Source organism: Neofelis nebulosa, chromosome 2, assembly GCF_028018385.1.
Source record: "Neofelis nebulosa isolate mNeoNeb1 chromosome 2, mNeoNeb1.pri, whole genome shotgun sequence".
In the NCBI taxonomy this organism is placed as follows: Eukaryota; Metazoa; Chordata; class Mammalia; order Carnivora; family Felidae; genus Neofelis; species Neofelis nebulosa.
In genome coordinates this window covers 160,943,123-160,961,279 of record NC_080783.1, presented here as the reverse complement: position 1 = coordinate 160,961,279, position 18,157 = coordinate 160,943,123, and the positions used below count along the sequence as shown (strand labels likewise).

At 37.2% G+C, this 18,157-nt stretch overlaps 1 long non-coding RNA gene across 1 annotated transcript in view; it reads right to left on the bottom strand.

The window, feature by feature from the left end:
* Nucleotides 1–7,579: 7,579 nt before the first annotated feature.
* LOC131504559 (uncharacterized) overlaps nucleotides 7,580–18,157 on the bottom strand; it is a 215,447-nt gene continuing 204,869 nt past the window's right edge. Inside the window, exons 3-4 of the long non-coding RNA XR_009258053.1 lie at nucleotides 8,470–8,618; nucleotides 7,580–7,889 (exon numbers count right to left, since the gene is read on the bottom strand). This is a non-coding gene — a long non-coding RNA (uncharacterized LOC131504559). The remainder of the gene's footprint in view (nucleotides 7,890–8,469; nucleotides 8,619–18,157) is intronic.

The window sequence follows — 18,157 nt, the reverse complement described above, 5'->3', positions numbered from 1 at the left end:
AATTCATTAAGTATAAAGCATGCTTTTTTTTTTTTTTTTCAACATTTTTTTTTTTTATTTTTTTTTATTTTTGGGACAGAGAGAGACAGAGCATGAACGGGGGAGGGGCAGAGAGAGAGGGAGACACAGAATCAGAAACAGGCTCCAGGCTCCGAGCCATCAGCCCAGAGCCTGACGCGGGGCTCGAACCCACGGACCGCGAGATTGTGACCTGGCTGAAGTCGGACGCCTAACCGACTGCGCCACCCAGGCGCCCCTAAAGCATGCTTTTTTAACAGATATAAATATCCTTAGGTTTGAATTATTTATTTATTTATTTATTTATTTAAGCCACCTGGGTTAGGTTTTGAAACATTTCTTTTTTTTAATTTTTTTAATGTTTATTTATTTTCGAGAAAGAGAGAGAGGGAGGGAGGGAGAGAGAGACAGAGTTCAAGAAGGGAAGGGCCAGAGACAGAGGGAGAAACAGAATCCAAAGCAGGCTCCAGGCTCCAAGATGTCAGCATAGAGCCCGATGCAGGGCTCGAACTCATCAACCATGAGATCATGACCTGAGCTGATGTTGGCCTCCCAACTGACTGAGCCACCCAGGTGCCCCTGGAACATTTCTATATATTAATCAGGGTTTTCTGAAAATTTGCCCAGGTCCTTTTTATTTGCTTAGAATCTTGCTAGGAAAATAGAACCTTTATGGGGCCAAATCCACCATGAGGCATTTCAGTCAATAGATACATTGAACATGCCTTGATTTTAGGGAGAGAATGTTTTACCCTGGCAATCCTGGATAAGGAGAGCATGGGGGTCTAACAGGTGGCTTTTCCCTAGGAGAGGCCTCAGGAAGTGAGTTTGCAAGTACTTGCCTTTGTTGGCTCCTTTAAGGAAAGAAGACCTGCACATAAGGAACTTCTGACCATTTACTCTCTCTTCTACAATATAGATCTAATGTTAAGATAGCACTGTACTGAATACTTCCCTCAGGAGGCCAGGACCCCCCATTCTTCAGGAGATATTTCAGGTGCCTCTTAGCATTGGCAGGTTCAGTATTAAGCTCTCATCCAGATCAGACTCCCAAGGAAGTCTGATGCCACCTTAAGCCATATGAGGTCACCACGGAACCATAGATAGGACTTAACACTCACTTTGGCCTATTGGTCAGGTTGGAACCTTTCTACTGTTCATCTCATTACACATAGTTACACACCGACTCCAACCCACTGCCCGGCACCCAGTGACTTAGAGTTGTGGTTTCATTCCTTATTCCTTATGGAACTACTCGGGCAACTCTAGGAAGTGATCAGGCTCCCCATCTGCCTCTTAGGGGAAGGTCTACCAAAACAAAATCGGGTTCTTACCAGTCTGATGGGCAGCATTCCCTTAGCTGGTTCCTGGGTCTCACCAGGTTCCATTCTACATCTGGGGTCCTTGCCCCAGAGGGGCTATTCTCCTATAGATTGAGTGGTCTGCTCGTACCAGGCTAGGTCACTTCTCCCGGTGCTCTGAGTTTCACACCACGGCAACAAAGGAGGTGGAAATGCACCATCTCCAAATCCCGGATGAGCCCCCAAGAAATCTAGCAGGATTCTCTCACATAGAGACGGGACACTGAGGCTCTTCTTTCCAGGAAGCAACTTTATTTGTGCTGTCCTGGGCTCAGTGAACTAAGACCCCAAAAAGGCTGAGCCCCGAGCTCAATGAGGTGTAGCTTTTTATGCAATTTCTATTTCTTGTCTCCAATATATGGTGACACATGTAGTCTGTATTGGACACAATCCAAGTTACAGAGTCATGTCAGAGTTAGGCATACATGTATAGGAGTTGATTGGGCCACATTGTATACATTGCATACTTTGTGCACCTACCAAAGTCATAGAGATTGAAGCCAAATAGCTTGATTTCAAATCCAGGCTATGCCATGAATTAGTTCTGATACCTTTTTTAAAGTTTTTTAAAGTTTATTTCTTTACTTGAGAAAGAGAGAAAGAGCCCAGGGAGGCACAGAGAGATAGGGAAAGAGAGGGAGAATACCAAGCAGGCTCTAGGCCGTCAGAGCAGAGCCTGATGACATGGGCTTCAATCTCACAAACCCTGAGTTCATGACCTGAGCCAAAATCAAGCGTCAGACACTTAACGAATGGAGCCACCCAACTGTCTCAGTTCTGATACCTTTATCAATTTGCCCTGTTTTAGCTTCATTTTCTTCATCTACAAATTGAGACAATATCCACTTTCAGATATACTAAATGGATTGAATTAAACAATACTGAAATTGTTAACATAGTGCCAATACATAGTAAATATTCACTAAAGGTAGATATTAGTATTAAAACTATGTTTGTTTCATAATGAAAACCACAAATTGAATTACAATTTTTGCCGAAATCACGATTATCTCAAATCAGTTTCATTGTCTCAGTTCTTTTAAAAATAAACAAAAACAACATAAAGGGTTTTGTTTGTTTGTTTGTTTGTTTTGTAACCAGAAATCTAATACCATCCATCAAATATTCTGTGGTCATTTAGTACAAACAAGAACTGTGGAAGGCACAAGAAAATTTAAAATAAGCAAGAGATAGTCCCTGATTTCAGAGATCTCAAAGGCTCGCAGGTGAAAATGCAGTAAAAATTACTATAACATGAGTTAAATACAGCAGTGCAGTTATATGCACTCTATTGTGGCGGCATATGTATGGGTAGGAGAGCACGTATTTCTGCGTAAATTGAGCAATGTTAGAGAAAGCAATAGGGAATGGTTTTCTGGGTCATCCTGTAGAAAAGGGAGTAAAAGGGGGAAGAGGGATATTTTAGGTTGAGGAAACAGCATCAGTGAAGAGAATATGGAGGAAAAACACTTGGGTGTGTTTCCTGGGCAGGGAGCAGTCCACTGCACCATTGCAGAAGGTAGAACAGAGAGAGCAGAGGGGTGAGAGATGGGACACTCACCCAGAGGGGTGAGAGACGGGTGAGAGGGACACTGCTCTGTCCACGTCTAAGAAAGGTTGAGGCAAGATTTATGTAGGGTTGTGAAGGTGATGCTGAGGAGTTAGGAGTTGTTCTCACTGGCAGTGCACTGACAGAATTACCAGAGAGTTTTAAGCATGATCAAATTTATGTTTTAAAAATATTACCCTTTGGCTTTTGAAGTATAAATCAGAATTAAGAGCTGTTAGATAAGTAAAATTAATTCAGAGACCGTAGGGGTCCCCCTCCCCACTCTTTTTTCTGATGGAAGTGAAATGGTGCACACTTGGTAATTATTAAGCATATAGAGTTTCTGTTATGCATTTCCCCCCTCCTAGCCAGGCACGGGGTAAGTCAAGGTCAAAAAGCAAGTTAAAGACATAAAGGAACACACACAGTTCCTGATTCTCAGTACTTTATGCAGCTAAATAATGTGAAAATGTGCCTGGATGCTGCCTGATAGTGGGAAGGTTCCATTTATATATGTAAAAACTACCTTTATATGCACAAAATAAATTATAAGAGCTGTGCCACTTAATCAATCTGTATTGCTAGAACTAGGCTCTATAGCTATTAAAAGACTTCTACTTCCTGAGACTTCCTCATGCCATGCAGCTTAGTCATGCCTCCTTGAGCACATGGAGGCATGAATAAACTTTAAAAGAGAAAGAGGAATATGCCTTCACTGCTTTTGTAAACACAGCAGCTGATGTGTTTGCCCTGAAGGGAGAAATCTGCCACTTTGTAAGTTAAGCCTGAGTGAATTGCAGGGCTTCTAGACAGATACTCAGGAAATAGGAAGGAAAACTTTTAAAACAAAATCCTTACCTTCTTTCAAGAGCACAGGATATAGGGTAACTGGCTATTCGGGAAGAAGGCTTAAAAGGTTCAAGCAGAACGGCAATGTGCCTTTTCATGACCACCTGAATCTACGGAAGTAGTTTCATACAGAGACCTATTTTTAAAATGAGGAATCATAAGTAAAGTAATTGAGGTGCCTTGTCCAAGGTCAACAGTTACTAAGTTGAAGACCTGTAATGGCAGCTCCAGCCTCATGATGGCACACGCAGGAGACTTTTCTACCAGGCCACTCCACATGCAGTGAAAGCAGGGGTGGTTGATTTGGCATGCTTTCATCCTGTTTCCTTATTGCGCATCCCAAGAAGCCTGTCTTTCCTGTGAATTTCTCTCCTACCTTCCTTCCATGGAGAAATGTATTCTGTGTAATCATAACAAAATTTCCTATTAATTCATCCATCCATCCATTCATCCAGCAAATATCTATTATGCATCTATTAAGCATAGTTGTGGGCTACGACAAAATCCCCAAGAAGTTCATAATTGAGAGGCGAAATTGAAAAGAAAGATACCACACGTGTAATCACCAGAGGGTATGGAAAATATTCGAATTTTTTTTAAAGAACGGGAGAATCATAGATGAAAGGGATTAGGTAAAATTTATTCTTCCCTCTTTCCCCCCAAAATAAAACTCATTCTTTCCCTTTAAATCACTGAAAATATACTGTTTCAGTTTTTCTTAATCTCTTAAGAAATATCCAGTGTTGAATCTGACATATTCAGAACCACTTCCTAATTTTGACAGTGAAATGAGATGTAAACCACATGATGAGAAATGGAAGTTTTCCCAAAACACCAGCTAGCCTGCCAAAGTTTGAAATTCTCATAATCTGAATAATTTAGTTATTAGACAACAAGAGCAGCAGCATTATTTTTTTTAAGTAGGCTCCACGTTCAACATGAGGCTTGAACTCAGGACCCTGAGATTACCAACTGAGCTAGCCAAGTGCTCCCAAAGCAGTAACATTATCTTTATAAAGTGAATCTCAGTTAAAATCATATTAATTCACTAACAGGATTCATTCATTTAGATTAGCTTGTTGATAGACCAGACCCTTAGCCATTGATAACGGAAAAGGTGACCTCAGTTGAGTCTTTAGATTGTCAGTAGATTCATCTTTAATACTCTTTCCCCTGTGTCTTTAAAAGGAGTTCTTAAGAAGCATGACAAAGGATCTTAAAATGAATAGTTTCTAGAGATAATGCCTGCTCTGGAGATAGGAAAAAACCAATCATTTTCCTCAAACTATACAAAGACAAAAGGCCAATAAAAGAAACTACTTAAATTGAAAAATGCACTTGCCTCCTAAAAACAGAGTAATTAAATGTCATTTCAAATTTTATATAAAGAGTTGGCTCTGGCCTGCTATCACAAAACCTGGAAGTAATGAATAAGTCACTATTTACCTATGAAAGAGACTTTAGCACAGTCTTTCAAGTTGTTTTCAATACTTTCTACTTCTAAATGTTTCCTTTTAGAATAAAATCAACAAAGGAGATTTTATAAGCAAAAAACAAAAACAAAAACAAAAAAAAACAAAAAACCCAACCAGGTATTTTTGTTTAATGTAATATACCAAATAATATATTTAGTTTTATGAGCTATATCTCAAATGAATTAAAAAGGATCATTTTAAGGCTTTTTCTGAAAATCCTGAATGTTTCTGTTAGCTTTGCATACGGCACCTTCTTCAAAGCCTGCAATTCTTTAAAATCTCTACCTTTAGAGTTGAATAATAAAAGCAGGATGATTTATACTTCATTTAAAATTAATCTCTGGCCACTGATATTAAAAATAGTGTGGTCATGACCTCTTCTCCAGTTTGGGGGAGAGGTTTTCTCAAGGTTTCTGATGGGTGTGTCTCTGCTGAGGAGAGGCTGTGGCTCTCCTGAGTGATGAAACCCACTGGAGTCTCCAGGGCCTGCACCTGATGACTGGATATCAGACATAAACTAAGTGACACAAATCAACTGGCACTGTCTGAAATTAAAAAAAAAAAAAAAAAAAAAAAAAAAAGGCCAAGGTCAAGGTTGTTACCTTTTCAATGTTTCTAACTCATTCTTATGAGCTCTCTTTGATGCTGCACTTCCATGGCCCTGTGCATGCCTGTCTTGTCTGATGGACCCATTAGTTTAATCATCGACTGTCTGGCTTAGAATGTGCAGACCTTACTATCATCAAATACATTTCACAAAGTTTGGCTCGAAAGCCATCTGCGTCGGCATCACCTGAGATCCTTGTTAAAAATACAGATGACTACAGACCTACAGGCTGAAGATGGAGCTCAGAAATCTTTAATTTCATCCAATACTTCTAGTGATATTTTCCAATCTGAAGTTGGAGAACCAGGGACTTATAACATGAGAAATACTTATTATTCTTGAACTTGGTATCATGTCTTTATCACAAAACAGGGGCTAATACTTTAATTTTTTAATGCTCATTTATTTAGGGGCCAATACTTTAATGAACTCTTGGCTTATGGATGAGTTTCTCTATTTTCCTTTTTAAGATGCAGGAATGACATAACTATGAAAAGCTTGGTCTTTAAAACGAGGAAAACCTAAGTTCAATCTGCCTCAGTCTCCTCACCTATAGATCAGAAAACCTAGTGGTACCTAATGTGATTGGTTATTGTCTGTCTACTCTAGAATATAAACTCCATGAAAGAAGGGTCCTACGGCAAAGTCCTACGGCACTTTGTATTCTCAGCACTTTGGACTGCATATAGTATTGCACATATAATTGTTCAAAATATATCAATTCAGAATTTGTTACAGGAGCTAATTTGATGAACATATATGAAAAATTGTAATGGCACCTCCAAAGTAAACTATGCCATTGTTGTTGTTATTTTTATTACTATTATGATTTTAAAATATGAGAATATTCAAAATAAGAGAAAATAGTAATGACAGACATGTGGACTATGGTTTTCTGAGGAAGAAAAATAAAGTAAGGTTAAATTTTCATCAATAAAGTATACGTCAATTCAGCAAGGTAGAAAGGTGATTCTGATTCAGAGAAAAAAAGCCCGTCATGTTGAAGAAATCACACAAACTTCACCTTTTCTTAAAGTTATGAGTGCTTAGAGAAAATACTTGAAATTGAGAAATCCTTCTTTTTAAGAATTGCTGAAGTTTAGATTTAGAATTCCACTGAATGAGCATCAGAATGGTACCAATTAGCATTTTGCTAATAATTTAGTATATCCTTAAAGAGGATAAAGGTATTTATAAATTTCCAGATAAGTGAACTTGAACTATAAAAATAGCCATGTACTTGTACTGCTAGGGATTCTCAAAAAGAGCCTAACGGTAGTCCTAAAAAAATGAATGGCTCACCTAAAGTTACCATGAGGCCCACCTAAACTACTGCTACCTGTTACCGGTAATTCACTTATGAACCTCTGATACGTGTCTGTCCAAATAGCACCTAAATTACACAAGCCATTTCTGGCTTCCTTACCTGAAATAGTAACTTGTCTCTTACTCTTTTTTACAGCTTACCTTTCTTTATTTTTTTCTTCATGGCACTGATCACCATTCAGCATACCATTCTTTCCTATTCATATATTGTCTGTCTCCTCACCCAACATAATATAACCAGAAGACCTCCATCAGTGGGCCACTTAAACTACAGACTGTTGGTCCAAGGTTAGGCAAGGTTGGAAAAAAGGCAAAATTTGGGCCAAGACAGTATTGGACATTGAACAGTCAGTACTGGTCTTGGGCAGTGATAGATTTGGTGATGCTGTATCTAACAGGATGCTAATAGATACAGAGAGCCACATGAAAAAAATCTATTTGAATATCAGAGGCTAAGTTAGCATTTCCTAAAGCATGTTCTATGATATAATTTGGAAAAAAAAAACACAGATAAATTAGCAAAATAAAATCAGGAAGTATTTCTCCAAATCATACCCTTTCTTTGAGGTTTGCATTGGGTATTAAGATACCAAAAACTATGAGAAATATTGGAACAAAAACACTTCCTTACTTCAATATCCTGTTTCCCACACTTATTTCACCAAGGACTATTTCTTCTTCCCCACATCACATGCATTAAATATCTGAAATGAGTGATTAAGGAGAAGTAAGAATACAATGTTAGCCATTTAAGAAAGGAATTAAACCTCCAGAAGAACTCCAGTGAAAACTCCTCTGATCCCCACAAACTCAAGTTAGGGAGATGTGAACCCATCCTGAGATACTCATTTCTCTCATAGAATTCAATAGATACTTTATCTTGCTGGGTCTGACTCTGGGTTCTGGATAGGGATATATAATACCCAATAACACCCTTATATGTATGATTTCTTTATTCCCATGTGATTCAATGAAAGACTAAGGTCACAACATTCAAACTGAACCTAAACGTACAGTGGGGTCCCTGAAGTAATGATGTTTACTTCATTGATATGTAAAACAGATCATTTTGATTCATGTTTAATCTAAAACCTGAGTGAAACCTGGGAAATCAAATAACATTTTTTTTCCAGTATCTGTCCAAAGGGCATTTTGGAAAATATCAAATTTAAATGACCTTTCTTTTGCTAGGTCCTGCAACTGAGAAAAGGGAATTTTAGTATGCTAGGAGAGACCTGAGCCTGGGCCAGTAAATCTCTGCTGTGTCCCTTCCCAGATCCTTACCATCAACCTTGATGGGTCTTTGAAGTCAGAGTAGAGATGGAAATGGTGCCGTGTTGGAAGCAGCAGCAACATGAGCTCCAGATGTGCTGACAGGTGGCCTCCAGGAAGGCTTCACTATAAGGGCAATTAATATGGATGTGACCTTCATCCTGAAATGAGCCAAAGAGACTTTTTGATATTTTCCACGTGTCAGGTCTGAGACTATTTCACAGCAGTCAGGATCAGATAGAACAAGCCTATTAAGGCTCCCCGGATTCAAATTTGCAGTGTGTTTAGAGGAAAGAACATTTATCATGGAGGGTCCAAGCTATTTTAAGTTTTTTGCCCTCCACAAATGATAAAACTGTATCTTAAGAGCCTCTATTCCCACCCTAATTCACACCACACACATACATGCACACACACACACCTCTACAAATCTACGAATACGCATGCATGTACACACAGATGTACATTTTATACTATCATAACAAATATAATACATAAACGGAATAAAAATTCCATTTGGAATTATATAGCACACTCTGCATCATTCTTTACCTTTTAGAGTTCACACAGAATATATTTATCCACTTCTAATGTGAAATATCCTACTCATATTTTGAATTTTAACTTACTCCTCTAAAACTCTTCCCTTACTTCAGAATGAGTTAAGTGGTATTCTGTCTGGGTTTCCATAGCATCCTAAAACATCTATGTCTCTTGGAACCCTTGTTGTATTACATCGAAATATGAATAAGCATCTTATGAACTGAAGATTTCTCAAAGGGCAAGACCTGGTATTGTATTTCCAGAACCAAACAGTGTCTGACACACACTATATCACCAATACTGCTTGTAGAATTTATCCGTATCTAAGCCTCTGTACACAGTTAAATAGTGACTTATCCAGAGAATTTGGTCTAATGACTAAGACAGGCATATGAAAATATAATGGGTCAATGCACTAACTATAATTCTGTGTGTATGAGAGACCTTTCTGAAACCCATATTTGGCTCATATTTTTGGCAATCACCTGATTAAAGTATGCTTAAAACAATATGCTTAAAAACAATAAACATAGTTTATAATTGTGGTGCTAAATTCTTTTCAAAGTTTTATTTCATGGTAGACAGTCCATAATTTTTTTAATCTAATAATTTAATTTTAGTTTGAATTAGGTATTCTTTGGTCGAACATTGAGGACAATAGGAAAAAAAAATGATTCCTCCCATTGTTTTGAACATAATATCTCAATCAAGGATGCTTGCTATCACTAAATATGATATTTACAAGTGGTTTATATTTGGCTTGCAACCATCTTTACCATTATATGTTCCTCTTGAAACACCTACTCTCTCTGGCTCTTTCAATGGGAATAATCACAAGCAAAGAAGGGCATTCCTTTTGAGAAGTTAGATCATGGGATCATGGCAGCTGTCACATAGATTATGAATTTCTAACAAAGTACTTTTATTTCCCATTATTGTCACACTTTAAACACCTATTTGTCTCTAGCCCCCACAGGGATTGGTTGAACTGTCACAAGGTTAAAAATGTGTACATACAGAGCTGAGGCTATTTTTAACGACATACGCTATTTTAGGCTTGTCTGATATTTTCTGAAAGCATACTGTCTAATACTCCCTCTGGAGTTTCTCACCATCATCTGAACTACTTATTCTCAGAGAAACTTATTATAATGGGTAAACTTTACCAACTTCATATCTACTTCATCTTCCAAATCATTAATAAATACAGCACAGAAACCATCTAATCGACTGTTGTTAAAGAGTCTGAGGCTGATTCTATTTTCCAAAGTTATTTCAATTGCCCTTCCTGCCAGTGTTCACTATTTCTCTAAGTACAGTCTCATTTTAAGTCCCATTGTTCATCACTAGTTATAAGAAAATGACGCCTCCACTTGCCCAAGGATAGAGCACTCCATTGAGGGAACAATCTCACCCTTTCATGATCACCGTGAAAACCGCTTTCATCAACTACTCAATGTCACACATCACAAAACTAACTAAATGCTTCCATTCTCCTTTCTAGGCACCAAACAAGCTATTCAAAGCAGCAATTTATTTATGACAGCAGGAAATTGGTTCCCCCTACTATCTTTCCAATGTGTTGTTGAAGTGGGTATTTCTTCAAAAATTAAGTTCATCCCTTATTCTCAATGTGAAATGATTTTACACTCTATTGTTCTTTATAACCTTTGCCTTTCAACCACAGAGAGAATTAACCACATTTTATGAGTTTCTCCTCTCCTTTTTGAGAGAAACACAGACACACACACACACACACACACACACAGTAGCAAAGGGCAAGCTTCAACATAGATATATCTTAGATAACCCGGAACAATGCCACTTTTCCTAAGATGGTAACTACAAGGTGAAAAATTAAACCACTGGATGATTTCTTTAAAGACACTTTGGTCATTTCCTTTGTTTATTAGAACAATGTGTTTACAAAGAATAAGGCATAAAGTCAAAAGATCTAAGTTTGACTGCTCTTTTTCAATAAGTATGTGACTTTTGGAAAGTCCAGCTAACTCTTAAATTTCATTTCTCCTTCTGTAATATGGATGACGGTGACTGACCTGTTTACCTTACCAGGTCATTATAAGACTCAAATCAGCTAATATATGAAGGAGCTTTATAAATGCAGAGCAGAATACAAAAGTGATGCAATATTATCAGTCTTCCCCCAAAATTAATAACATTGAAGAAAATTAAAAATTAAGGCAATATCATGATTTTTTAAACAAGCATGTGAGAACATATTTTTAAAAAATTTCCCAAATGTTAAAAGATAATTTTAAAAACCAAGCCTAGCACACTTAAGCTGAAGTAGTGTTCAAGAGGTGTGATTATAGCAAAGCTGTACTTCTCTTTAATGGAAATAAACATCAAGTAATAAAAAATGAGACAGGCACAGGCAAGTAATTTTCCCACAAAATAGAATCAAACTATTCTTCCTAACAAGACTATGTATACAGGTGGTCCTCTACTAGAAGGGGTAAGAGAACCAAAGAATAAACTAGAAATTTGAATGGGAGTCCTTAAAAATGTAATCGAGAATTGATGTATCTTTATGTCTTTGGCTTCAAAGCAGCTAGAGAAACAGAGGACTCAGGTACAAATAATATCAATAAACTTTGCTTAAAGGGAAACAGTCCAATGCCTTACCTGAGCGGTTTAATAAATTGTTTCAAGGAGAATTGCTGTGAACTGGGTTACTAGGAGCTGACCATGGTTGAGAGGAAGAATTGACACATTTAAGAAAAACAAAGCAGGGGCACCTGGGTGGCTCAGTCAGTTAAGCATCTATCTAATGTCAGCTCAGGTCATGATCTCACGGTTTGTGGGTTCTAGCCCCATGTCAGGCTCTGTGCTGACAGCCCACAGCCTGGAGCCTGCTTTGGATTCTGTGTCTCCGTCTCTCTCTGCCGTTCCCCCACTTGTTCTCTGTCTCCCTAAAATAAATAAATGTTTAAAAAATTAAAAAAAAAAAAAGAAAAACAAAGCCTAGTGAAGGACATTTTGGATAGTCAGGCCATGGTGATTATTCTGTTAATCTCTTGTGCATTTCTTTCCCTTTCTCTAATTTGATAAGACTATACATAATAAAAATAACTTAGAACTAGTTAATTCCCCACTAGTAAACCAGGTTGGCAGCTTTACACAGAACCTTGAAGTGGGACTCTGTTACTTGATCTGTAAAATGGGAAAGTCAAAATGGGGATTGGGAGTCTTCCAAATTTTAACTATATTTTCTAAAAATCCTTTTTCTCTGAAGTGTTCTTCATGTATGTGCTAAAGCTATTTTTTTTATTGCTTTGCTTGTTTTCAGGATAGGAATTGAGACTTATATTGGTAACCAGTGACTAATATTGGTTACGCTCCACTCTGTGTCCTACATGGCTCCACATTGCTACTTCTCCCACCCCACTCCCGTCCGCTTTCAAGCATCCATTTCTGTCTTAAGAGGCTTCTTTGATGTTTTAAGGTTCTGAAAGTTTCACCAGTCTAGAAATCTTGGCAGACAGGAGTGACTTTAGATTTTGGAAAGCTAGGATAGCTCTGTCCAATAATTGTCTCCATGAAAATCAGTGTAGAGATAGTTGAATGCTCATGGGCAACAGCCAGAGCTGAGTGGAAGGAAGGAGGACATCTTCCAACGACCTCCTAAGCAGACAACATCTTGACTCCCAGACCAGGTATATCAGAAATTCTTGGTTCAGAATGAAAACACATTGGCGCCAATATCCCAGAGAAATGGGTCCAACCATGATACTAGTCGTTAACTTTGGCTCTAAGAGAAGATACGATAGCTGTAAGGAACAGATTCTCAACCTTCCACCATGTTATCTGTCTATCAGTTAATTAAGTAGGTAAATTTATCAGAGTATTATGAAAGGTAAATTTATGAGAGTCCCTTTAGTGTATTCTAGGTCTACACTGTATGCAAATAAACTAACCAGTTCATATATTTATATTTATTATTCTTACATACAGTATATTTGTTCATCATTGATACAGTTCAGCAAAGTCTATACTGTTGTTTTTGGTCTGTTTGTTGTTGACAGTGATTGTAGTTTGAGGTACTCAGTTTAATAATGAATTAGCATTCTTCAGTTGGGTTCCATGGTTTATTCCCAACCATGTTCAACACTCTCGACTTTAATAAAAGAAGAAAAAGAGGAAAACAAACAGACAAAAACTTGGCACTCAGCAAAGTGGTAAAAGCTTGAATGACAAATATGTTACACCTCTCACACAAAAGTCACTTTTGAGTTTAGAATCTGAAATGCTCTGCTGAGATAACCTCATCCTAAGAAGACAGGGAGAAGAAACAGGCAAACATACTGGCATGAAATATGGCCAAAATGAAAAGTAAAGAAGACACAGGTGCTCACCATTGTGTGCCTAATATGCATTGAGTGCTTCAAATACAATAGCTGTTTCCTTCAGTCTTCAAACCCTGAAGGCAAAGAAAGGGGCAAACGTCGCTTAATAACCTTTCCAAAGTCATGCAACTAAAAAGAAATAAAGTCAAAGATTTGATACGAGCTTGATCTGAGGACAGGTTTCATGTCCAGGATTTTTTCAGGTACATGAAGGATAAAAGAAGCAGTGATAGCCCACATTACGGAGCATGTACCACTTTCCAGGCACAGATCTAAGAACTTTGCATATGTTACCTCATTTATTCTTCTACAACAAAATTTTTTTTAAATAGATATTATTAAAATCCCTTATTTAAATAAAGAATGAACATAGAGTTTAATTAACTTGCTCAGTGTTGCCCACCTTGTCAGGGGCAAAAACCCAGGTGTGAACACTGTAATTTTGACCTTAAAGCCAATGTTTAGTCACCATTCTTAGTATACAACAGCTGAACTCTAAAACATTGTCCAATTTTTTATGGACCAGAACTCCATACTCCTAGTACTCAGTGCATTCATTCAAAGGCTATTTATTAAGTGCTGACTATATGATACACTCTATTAGAAACTGGGGATCCAAAGAAAAGTAAACCAATGACTCCTGCCTCTGCTACCTTGTAACAGTAATAGCAGCAAAAACCAAACCCAGTCACAGAAGGCCATCTATACTTATATGATCACCAATGATAAAAACCACAAATCCTAGCCTGGGTAGAAATAGGAAAGAAATAGAATATTAAAACCAAGATGAAAATGATGGGAGGATCTGTTTCAGATATGTGTTGGGTCATGTTATATGTCTAATTAATTAAAGTAAACCCTCAACAAACATCCTGTACCAGGCCTCTTTTAGATGCTCAGGGAGCTGCTAGTAAAGGAAAAAGAAAAAATTCCCTATCTTAATGGAGCTCACATTTGCTACAGCCCGTTTTCTTTACTGTGTTACCTTTATCACATCACCTTTATCAGTAGGAGCACTATTAGTCTAATTAAAATATAAATGGAAGACATTTGCTATTGATTTTGTATATTTCAAGATATATATATAAAGATAGGAGAATATCTGATTTTATAAATAACTATTATTCAGATCCATTGATTAAAAAATATTTAACATTAAATAACACTGATCATTATATCTCCTGGTTAGTTTGAATATCATTTTCCTCTAGTAGATAGTGAAATAATGCCTACTTCTACTTTTAAGCCCCTTTGTTGAGCTGTTGATTTCAATCCTGGCAGTGTTTATGCATATGGAACTACATGTCAATCAAGCTCTCTTTCTCACTACCTGGGACTCCACCTCCCCCACCCCATGCCACAACTCTTTTTCATCAGCTAATATGAATTATAAAATGGGATACTGCACCTCTACCTTAAGTCCACACTATCTTATACTTTATCCTAAAATATTCCTTTTGTCTTGGTATCTTTGAAATATATATGTGTGTATATATACACATATATATACACACATATATATATAAATATATGTGTGTGTATATATACACGTATATATATATATACGTGTATATATATATACACGTGTATATATATATATATATATATTACCAAATGTATTGTGCCTTTGACTTTATGGCAAATAGACAAATTAAACATGAAGAAATAAAGGCACTGCCCAATCTGGCTTAAGTGCAGAAGTCCATTTAATTCTACTGCTCTTCCCAAGTAGTTCCCAGGGTCCACACTGAATGGATATAATTTTGCAGCTACTAATTTTCTTAGGGATTCTAAAGAAGTCATGAGAAAATATGTATGTGGCCAAAAAAGAGCTTTTTAATGCATTTTGCAATTTATGCAAATCTATACCTACTATAGCTTGCCATTTAGGAAATTACCTTAAACCATTTTCCATTCACCCGCCATTAACCTAGCTTGACGGATGTCCACTAACTTCCCTACAGTTAAGGCACTATAAAATCTCCATTTATCCCACCAGCTAGATTTTATTTTGCTCAAAAGACTCCTGCCATCCCCAATGGTTGTTAGCCACCATGCAGAGCCTTCCCACTTTTGTTTTAGTGAAAACCTTTCAAACCAGTACTCAGAAGCATTTACCTCAAAACCCCCTTCACCATGTCTTGCTGAAAACAAAGCTCAAAGATATTTTCTTTTTACTTTAAAAAAAATTAATACAATTTTACCTAAAGGGCTGTTCAGTTTGGGAAAAGATTGATACAAATCATTTCTGATGTGCAGGCATCCCTGAGTAATGCATATGCTGTTACCTGTTGGCATTTTTCTCTACCTGCTTGAGTGTACCTGTCAACTTTGAAAGAGGCAATAGCTGATTTTCAATGCAAGCTCATCTGCAAGCAGAGGCTTAGAAAGAAACTCTCAAACAGAGCTTTTACATAATGCCTTGTTCCTACGGAAACCATTTTTGTTTTGTTTGAGCAAGAACTGACCCATTTCTATCATATGAAAGAGTGTATGTGCATGTGTGTTGTATTTTGCATTTTGATCCTCGGACTGTAATTATAAAGCCTGATCCACTCATGTTGAAAGGACATGATCTTGTATGTTTTCTCTGTTTATTCTTTATACAGGGAGAGGGTTTCAATTTGAACTGAAGAAATCAGACACAACCTTTGATATTAGAAGCATTTTAATTGTTTATTAATACAAATCACCATGAATTTATTGAGGTCAGACAAATAAATACAATAATGTCACTGTGTTAATTTATTGATAAAGTTATCTTAATGAGAAGGTAGTTATTCTAGGCTTCATAGAAAGAAGAAGCGTACTTTTTATAAATTGCTCACAAGATGTATTTCTCTGTGTTTAGGAAAAGATGTTGACATTCATACGGAAAAGATGTTGACATTCATACGACTTCAAGTCCATTTAGTCAAAGTTATTATTTATCTTCTATATATTGTGTAATGCAAGGATCACTGTGCAAATCAGACTGTTTTGATCCTAAAACTTCATTTTTCTTTCTACCCTCGGGGGAAAAAAAAACCCTGTTCAATTTTCAATGGCTTTCAATAGCAATGCTAGTTATTCCAGATTGTTCATATCCCTGAATAAGGGAATCGGCCTCAAATGGGAAAGTTCTTTTTCTATCTGTAATAGAATATGTTTTTAAAAATTGGTGGCTCCAATGTCAACGTATCATGGGAAATAATACATATAATCAGTAATTTCTTTGTTTCTGAGATGTATTCCAAAATGCAGAGTATATCTCAGGGGCAAAACTGGATTTACTTTTCTCCTTGATTACAAAACCCATGGAATTAGGAATCAGAAAATCATAAAGTAACTGTGTATTATAGTCATGACATTCCTTCTTTACTGTCCCACTTCCTACAGATATGCATGAAATAATTACCTCCTTTTTCCTTATAAATAACACCTTACAGCCTGAGAAGCACGGTTCATACTATTCATGCTCAGGACTGTATCTCCTGCAGTTGATGCTGTGGGTACATGAGGAGAGGGAGGTTTGTTCATCATTCAACTTTGATGCCTTTATAGTATGGCCATCACTCACCAGAGCATTGCATAAATAATGAAAGCATTGTGTTCTCTGAAGGGACAAGAGAACACAACACGAGTAAAGTTCCCACTATGGATTTGGTTTTTCCAAGACTCTTCTGTCTCTGTTGTTATTTTTTAATCATCACTCCCACCAGGCATTGTTTGCCTATTGCAACAGTAACTAAATGAGTTGAGAATTCTGTCAGGTTTATATCCACAGCGGTTACTGCAGACATTACTAACTCATTAAAAAAAGAAATTCAGAAGAAACAAAGAACGTTTACTCTCCTTTTCAGATATCACTATTTAACAATAACTATTCCTGGTTCCAAAGGTATAGATGCAAACTACGGCTCCACAGTAGGCCAACTTGTTTTTGTTTAAAATAACATTGATAAATGCTTAAGAAAATGTTGCCTTATATGGGGCACCTGGGAGGTTCAGTCAGTTAAGTGTCCTACTTCGGCTCAGGTTATGATCTTGTGGTTCATGGGTTCAAGCCCCGAATCGGGCTCTGTGCTGACAGCTCAGAGCCCAGAGCCTGCTTCAGATTCTGTATCTCCATCTCTTTCTGTCCTTTCCCCGCTCCCACTCTGTCTCTCTTTCTCTCTCTTTCTCTCAAAAATAAATAAACATTAAAAAAATTATAAATAGGGGCGCCTGGGTGGCGCAGTCGGTTAAGCATCCGACTTCAGCCAGGTCACGATCTCGCGGTCCGTGAGTTCGAGCCCCGCGTCAGGCTCTGGGCTGATGGCTCAGAGCCTGGAGCCTGCTTCCGATTCTGTGTCTCCCTCTCTCTCTGCCCCTCCCCCGTTCATGCTCTGTCTCTGTCCCAAAAATAAATAAAAAACGTTGAAAAAAAAATTAAAAAAAAATTATAAATAAAAAAAATGTTGCCTGATAAAATTCATTCTTTGCTTCATTACAGCTATGTGCATTATATGCCCTATAGAGTTTGTTGTTGTTGTTTGTTTGTTTGTTTGTTTGCTTTTTCCTAAATAGTTTAAATGGCCAGACATTAGCACATCTTTTGATAGATAGTAAGACCTCGGTAAATATAAACTATTACATGTGAAACAATGACACTTTTGAAAACAAATCCTACCCTGAAAGGACATTACTGATGTGCCATCATCAAAGAAAATTAAAACTATGAACTGGAGGCTTAGAATTCTAAATAAGGAGATAAAAAATTGATTTAAAAAACAAAGACTTCATCTTTGAAATTTAAATGTATTGGATTC